The sequence below is a fragment of the Microcebus murinus genome, chromosome 1, assembly GCF_040939455.1.
Source record: "Microcebus murinus isolate Inina chromosome 1, M.murinus_Inina_mat1.0, whole genome shotgun sequence".
Lineage (NCBI taxonomy): Eukaryota > Metazoa > Chordata > Mammalia > Primates > Cheirogaleidae > Microcebus > Microcebus murinus.
This window is the reverse complement of record NC_134104.1, coordinates 53,781,681-53,789,917: the sequence shown is the minus strand read 5'-3', so window position 1 is coordinate 53,789,917 and position 8,237 is coordinate 53,781,681. Positions and strand designations below refer to the sequence as shown.

General features: G+C 39.5%; 1 pseudogene; it reads left to right on the top strand.

Annotated features, from left to right (window-relative positions):
* The first annotated feature begins 6,690 nt into the window (after positions 1-6,690).
* Positions 6,691-7,608, top strand: LOC105878053 (zinc finger protein 42 homolog; annotated as a pseudogene).
* The last annotated feature ends 629 nt before the right edge of the window (positions 7,609-8,237 follow it).

Here is an 8,237-nt window from a genome sequence, read left to right as displayed (position 1 = left end):
CCTGGGATGCCTACCTCTACAGAAGGATCCATCCTGGCTAACAATGCCTCACTACAGCAGTCAAGTACTCCAGAGACACAGAACAAATGGGATGTGTATAGTATGAGGCGGAGGCTGGAGAGGGTGGGGAGACAGAGTGATTGTAAGCAACTAGCTCATGTGATTGTGGAGACTGGCAAGTACAAAATCTGCAAGCAGACCCGCTAGCTGGCAAAAGTTGATGTTATAATCTTGAGTCTAAAGATGGTCTAGAGGCAGACTAAACTGCTACTATACACTATCCTTATAACATAGTTTTATTCTTTTATCAAGTTTTCTCCATAAGGACGAATTCCTACAAGTAGAATTGCTGGGTCAAATGGTGTGTAATTAATAACATTTATGAAATATTTTTCCTAATAGTCCTCTAGGAACACTATGCCAACGTACATAACCAAAAGATGTTTATGACTGTACTGTGTTTCTTCATACCTTCACAATGAGTCTTTTCATTATCTTTAATTTTTGTCAGTTCAGCAGGAAAAAACTCATTGTTTTAACTAACTTTTTAAAAAATTCAGCATGCTTTACATTTTCACAAAAATATAATAAATATTTTTATCTCTTCTGAACTGAATGTTATATTCATATTATATCTTATGCATTTTTAACTATTAAAATGATTTTCTTTTGTTTAGTGGTTCATAATAACTTTGCATACATTGAGGACCTTAATCATTCAACAAATATATTTTAAGTGCCTATAATACGGCAAAGACTATTCCGGACAAATAAAAATGAATAAATTATAGTTTCTTCCCTCAAGAATTCTACATTCTACCACTATTTGAAAGTCAGAATAAATTCTGCTCTGAAGAGTGTATAAAATGGAGGTTATATTCTTTTGGACCATATTATGGGTTAGTTTTTTGTATCACTAAACTATTATTACTATTTATGTATTGCTAGCTTATCTTGCTACTATTAGACTTAAAAATCTTAAATGCAATTTTAAATGTTATCTCTAAAGAAAGACAACTTTATATATATATATATATATTTTTTTTTTTTTTTTTTTTGAGACAGAGTCTCGCTTTGTTGCCCAGGCTAGAGTGAGTGCCGTGGCGTCAGCCTAGCTCACAGCAACCTCAAACTCCTGGGCTCAAGGGATCCTCCTGCCTCAGCCTCCCAAGTAGCTGGGACTACAGGCATGTGCCACCATGCCCGGCTAATTTTTTGTATATATTAGTTGGCCAATTAATTTCTTTCTATTTATAGTAGAGACGGGGTCTCGCTCTTGCTCAGGCTGGTTTCGAACTCCTGACCTCGAGCAATCCTCCTGCCTCGGCCTCCCAGAGAGCTAGGATTACAGGCGTGAGCCACCGCGCCCGGCCGACAACTTTATATTTTAAAATTCAATTATAGGAAAATATTTAACCCTTTAATGTAAAGACTATTAACGTTGGCATGAGAGAAGAGATTCCCTTTCCCATAGACCACAGCTCTGTCAGTAACTTGAATTACCAGATATTCCTATGCTGTGGCCTTTAGAATCAATGCTACAGATTCATCAAAAACACGTGGATCTGCAGCTGTAGAAAACTTATACACCCAAATATGCAAACACATGCTTTAACATCTCATTTAAGTTTCTCAATGTCTGGAACAGTGACTGTCTTATAGAAGGCATTCGAAGTGTGTTAGAGAAATCAAAGAATAAATGACTAAATGAGTAAACAACTAAACTAATGGACTTAGTATGTGCCAGGCATTGGAGTTGGCACTCTAGATGCCACAATCAGCTAAACCATTCATAGACCTAACCTCATGTAACTTACATTTAGTGAGACAGAAAGACAGACACCCTATGCAAATGCACCTCCCCCCACACACACATGCAGCCGACTTCTGTAAGGACATAATGGTTTATAGAGATGAAGGAGATAAAGTATGGAATCCAGCAGCAAAGTCAAGACTGAGCAGGGCTACTGCCTAATTTGACACTTGCTCTAGTGGCTCCTGGAGCTATGGGTACCCATTCATACACACTCATCATAAGTGCATTGAGGATGGACAGTATTCCAAGAAGTGTTTATCAGAACAGATGTCTTTACAAAGAAAATTCTATTTTTAATAAACTCTTTAAAGTCATTGTATAGCAAATATTCATGCAAAGTAAGAAATCAACTCTATTAATAAAGTTTTGCAACTTATCTTTATGGTTTATTTAGAGTAAGATGAATCTACAATGCTATTAAATAATAATATAGTGGACTGTTAGAGACAAGAGTTAGAGGAAAGCTTATAATGGGTTTCAGCAAAGGTTGAAAGACTTTAGCTCCCTCCCCAAGAGACATTTCCTCCTCATTCTTTTAAAAATATGAGCTCTTGCACATTGTAGTATAACATATTAGAATCGGTCTCAATATAAATATTATTATTTTATAAAATTATCGTAATTTTCTTAACAAAATAAAGAACACAGTTTAGTTCTATTAACTGTTTGCTTACTTTAGTGAAATCAGCATTTAGTATGATTTTATGGGAAATTACTTCAATTCCCCTGCAGCTGTACTGGCAAGGCTATAAACAACTTTGCTCATTCTCAGAACATTTCCTAAGTTCAACAGAGTTACATGATAGCTAAAGTAAAGACAACAGGAGTGCCATACACAGCAACAGCCCTGCTGCCTACAGCAACTTGGAGTAAAAAAAAAAAAAAATCACTGAGGTTGAAGATAGCAAATACCACCTAATAAAGAGGAACTGTACAGCTGGAAATTGTATATTGTTGCTGTGATAATTTCTTCTTAAATTTTAGAATACGACTACTCAGATGCTTCTATCCCAGAGCATAAAAACTATGTTCAAGGAGTTCCTAGTTGATAACATACTTTTGACATATCAAAGATAAGCATTACTTATAAGATAAAAGAGAAAGTAGAAGAAAATCCTTAGCCAACTCTGACATCTTGATTATAGATGCTCCTTATATGCTCCAACAGTATCTCTATCACTCACTGGGTCTTTGACCATGCAGATCAGTATATATGACAGGCAGTGTGGTGCGGTGTAGAGGGTCATAAACCTCTGGTTAAAATTCTGACACCTCATAGGAGGTGTGCAACACTGAACACTTAACACTTTGAGTATGACTTTCCTCATCTATGAAAGGGAATAAGAGTGCATACTTTACAGATTGTTAAAGGGGTTAACCAATATGGAGATACCTTAAAGCGATACAAGTGAATCTACCCTTTGATCCAGCAATCCCATTGCTGGGCATCTACCCAAATGATCCAATGACACTCTACAAAAAAGACACCTGCACTCGAATGTTTATAGCAGCACAATTCATAATTACAAGGCTGTGGAAACAGCCCAAGTGCCCATCAATCCAAGAATGGATTAATAAAATGTGGTATATGTATACCATGGAGTACTATTCAGCTCTAAGAAACAATGGTGATATAGCACATCCTATATTTTCCTGGTTAGAGCTGGAACCCATACTACTAAGTGAAGTTTCCCAAGAATGGAAAAACAAGCACCACATATATTCACCAGCAAACTGGTATTAACTGAGCAGCACCTAAGTGGACACATAGGTACTACAGTAATAGGGCATTGGGGAGGGGGGAGGGGAGAGGGTGGTGGGTATATACATACATAATGAGTGACATGTGCACCATCCGAGGGATGGTCATGCTGGAAACTCAGACTTGTGGGGGGAGGGGAGGGAAAGGGCATTTATTGAAACCTTAAAATCTGTACCCCTATAATATGCCGAAATAAAAAAAAAAAGAAAGAAAGAAAAAAAAAGAGGGTTAAATGGGATTTGCATGTAAAACTCTTTGCATGGTCCCATGGTGGATGTTTAATAAATGTTCAAATAAATATCCGGTTGTCTTCATCTCACCACTAAGGAATGAAGACTAGATATTTGTGCAATTATAATGAATCCCTTCTTGTACATTCATCAAATTCTTTCAGCTTCCCACCTTTTACTTACTTCCAAGTTAGAGAGTTATTGGGGATCCTCCCCATCTCTAAGGAAGTCTGCTGTAATACTACTGTGCAGCTGTCCAAAGCCTTTCACCGTGGACATCGATTCTTCCTCTTGAATCCTACCCCCCTCCAGATTAATCTCCACAACCCATTACTTCGATCGTGTCACTCCATTGCTCTGTAACCTTCAGTGACTTCCAAACATTCATATAAAAATATCCAAACTCTAATATATTTAAGATGCTTCATTCTCAATACCGTGTTTCCCTGAAAATAAGACAGGGTCTTATATTTATTTTTCCTCAAGAATACACCCTAGGGCTTATTTTCAGGGGATGTGTTATTTTCCCCTCAAAGCCTCAGCTTGCAGCATGCACAGGATGGCCAGGACCTGACAGAGGGAGCCAACCTTGTTGGTGGGGCTGCCAGCACCTTTCTGATCATCTCTAGGATAGTAGCTATCACGATGGGGCAGATGAGAAGGACTGCTGTCTTCTTTACCACTCCACGATGAAATGCATGGGTTGTGCAGATATACTGTGTAGCCACGCCCATGACTAGGTCTTATTTTCGGGGTAGGGCTTATAGTGTGCAAATGCTTAGAAATCCTGCTAGGACTTGTTTTATGGGTAGGTCTTATTTTCGGGGAAACACAGTATATATGTGTGGGCAGAATTAAAATAGAAAATTTATAATTAAAATTACTATGAAAATCTACTAATACAATTTATAAATGCAGTATAGTATCCTATTCCTAAACAGATTGAGAACCAGTTACATAAACATATAGCTAGTTTGTAGCAGATGTCTTTGAGTCCTTCTCCTGCTAAAACTGCTAGAATATCTCTAAAATGTTATAAGCATTTTGATCTTTTATAACAAATAGAGAGGTTATGCTGGGTTGCATAGCAAGATGGTCTGAATATGGCTTGAATATAGCTTGACTTGAAAAGGCTGAGGTAGATGGAACAATACCAGTAATAATAGCAACTATTTAATGATGCCTGTCTCGGCTCATTTTCCCTAGAAAGACTAAAGTCAAAAGCTTATTGCTAACACTTTATTAAGGGGAGCATTCCAGTGAATCAATGGTAAAGAAAAAATGCACTAAAGAAGGAAGAGCACCTATGAGGGAGTACATTACTGAACTGGTCACAGCTTTGTAGCAAGCTCCATTGAATTCTCAGTCTCTCTGCGTAGCATTAGAGAGGTGTATAGAACTGTGTTTCCAAACAGTTCAGAGGAAAGGGGTGTAGTAGTAGTTTGTTTTCTGGTTTTCTCTTGGTTCCTGTCTCTCACTACTCAATGTTCATATTGTCGGGAATTAATTTCCTCCATCTTGGTGGTGCCTCAGCAAAGGCTGAGGAAAACAAATCCTGTGCCCTTCATCTTGGTATTTTGAGGCTAGAGGTGGTGAAAGAAATCAAATTTCAGCTGAGGTAGTGGATCTCCTGGGCTTCATGCAGGAAGTCACCGAAACGATGGAGCTTTGCCAAAATGGGTGACTAAGTGAAGCCCACGCAGTTAGTTTGGATTCTTTCTGTGTCTCATCAGAATTAAATGGATTATTTTGGAATAATTCTCATGAAAGACAAAGATAAAGCAGGAGGATACAGACTGAGCAGGAAAAGCCTTCAGACCACCTAGTAGACCCAATACCTGTGAAATGAAAGAGAGAAGAAGTATAATTGGTTTAGTCAAGCCCCAGGCAGTTCTGCAGGTCTGATTAAGCCTAGGCCAAACCATTAGGGTGCTCTGGAATAAAGACAGACTATTAGAGAAGTCTGCATTGGGCAGAAATGGTCAGGCCCTAATATCCCTACCATGCTCAGGGATGGGCTGAGAGTCACCTGTGAAGATGGTGACCTTGATTCAATTGCTGTGGCAGATCCCAAAGATTCTATAGTTGGGTGTCTTTAGCTAACTTCACCCTTCACAACTGAAGAACAGTTCTTCTTGAAGGGAGATTCCAATCATGCATCTCCACCATTCCCACATCCTCAGAGACCTTGCCTTAAGAGTTGTTGGGCTTACCAACTGAGAGTTTAATGAGATTGAGCCCTAATTATAAAAATCCAATACATGGTGTTCTTATTTGAATTTTCTGATTTGGGCACTATTGACCAATTTCTTCTAGCTAATCTTGCCTGGTAATCACTAAGTATACTGCTTCATAGCAATAAAATTCACAGGAAAAATATGGTCAACAATATTTCAGTGCAGTTTCATAATAATATTCAAAGATATGCATAGGCCTCTATACGTGAAGAATCAAAAGTTTTTCATTCTCTTTGGAGTAGTTCAACCACATAGAGCAAATGACAGATATGAGAGTGTTCCAAGATGAGCCGAGGTAATGGTTACGGCAGGACTGCTTAATGAAGTAAGAAAGAAAACCACACTAGATTCATACAGCTGGTCTTTAAAGTTCCTAAGAAGGACCAAAGAAATCTATAAATACTTGGAAGATAGGTGTGCTGCGGAGGGACGAGGCAGCAGCCCTGGCGTGCACCGCGGCAGCATGACAAAGGTACTAAGTGCTGGGACGTGTGGTGAACAAAAGAGATGAGACCTTGACCCCCACAGAACTTACAATCCAGCAGAGCAGGTGTTTGGCGAGAACGACTTACCCAGATCACTACTACCTGGAAGTGATTGACATATTCTGGTGCAAACCTTCAAGGAGGAAGCAGCCAAGACAACATGAGCCAGCAACTGAAGAAAAGGGCAAAGACAAGTGGCTGGAAAAGCGTGGGTAAAAAAGCCCTCGGTAGGGCCAAACCAAGCCCAGCCAACCCCAGCCAAGCCCAGCAGGCAGGAGTGGAACCTCTCGGCACAGCATGGGCCTTGCACGATGGCAACGTGTGTTCTGAGACTAGCCCTCCAGCTCTTGAAGAGGATGTCTTCCCCGACTGCTACTCAGAATGCATAATAAGAGGTGAGTTCTGTGAACCCATCCTGGAAGAGGACACACTTTTTAAGTCCTTAGAATACCTAAAGGTAGGACCAGACCAAGAGCCTCCTCAACAGGTTCTCGAAGCAAGCTCCTTTCTGCAGTGTTCCTTAGAGTACACGAAACCGGGGGCCACACAAGAGCTTCCCCAAGAGATTGATGAAGAGAATTCACTTGAGTATTCCGAGTACATGACAGGCAAGAAGCTTCCTCCTGAAGGAATACCTGGCGTTGACTTATCAGATCCTAAACAGCTCGCAGAATTTGTTAGAAAGAGGCCCAGAAAAAAATAAAGATTATCTGCAGACCATCCCCTGTCCTCAGAGTGGCTGCCCGCGGAAGCTGAGGAACGCAGCCGCCCTGAAAAAGCACCTGCCGTTTCGTGCGCCCGAGACCACGTGTGCGCGGAGTGCGGGAAGGCGTTCGCGGAGAGCTCCAACCTGCAGAGACATTTCCTGGTTCCTACCGGAGAGAAGCCGTACCAGTGCACTTTCGAAGGCTGCGGAAAGCGCTTTTCCCTGGACTTCAATTTGCCTACACACGTGCGCATCCACACCGGGGAGCGGCGTTTTGTGTGTCCCTGTGACGGCTGCATCAGGAGGTTCGTTCAGTCAAATAACCTGAAAGCTCACATCTTCACTCACGCGAAGGCGCAAAAGTACCTGTGAAGAAGAAGGTGGAAAAGAGTCCTCCGACAGGATGAGCCTATTAACAGAAGAGTCATCAGCAACAAATACACCTCATTGATTATTGTTTTTCAATCATTATTACAGCCCTAAAAGGCATATTCTTTAGTGTTAATAAGGTGCTCCTATACTTTGGGATACCATTTTTAAAACATCTTGTGTTCTATAGTGTGCTTCCAACAGGAAGGTTGGTGATAAGTTTATTTCAAAGGCATAATCTTTAATATATTATGTATTGGATTATTGGATATGAGACTTATTTTCACATACTATAAATGTGAAAATAACTTTGATTTTTAGTTTTTTAGCTTTTACCTTTTAAATATATACTTCATGGCGCATGTGGTAATCCTAGAAATTGCCAATCCTAAAGAATGAAAATTTTGTAGTAGTCAGTAAATAAGTGAGTAGTTTTAAACATTTTTAAAGTTAAATGTACTTTTTTTGATTTTTATTTTCATATTGTATCAAAAATACAGTTTGAAATCATAGTTAAATGTGTGTGATTGATAATGTTAATCCATTTGAATCCATTTTAGGTATTTCTAAATAAAAGTACATAAAACTCCAGTAATGTGCTAAATCTGGATTAAAAGAATCAAAAAAATGTG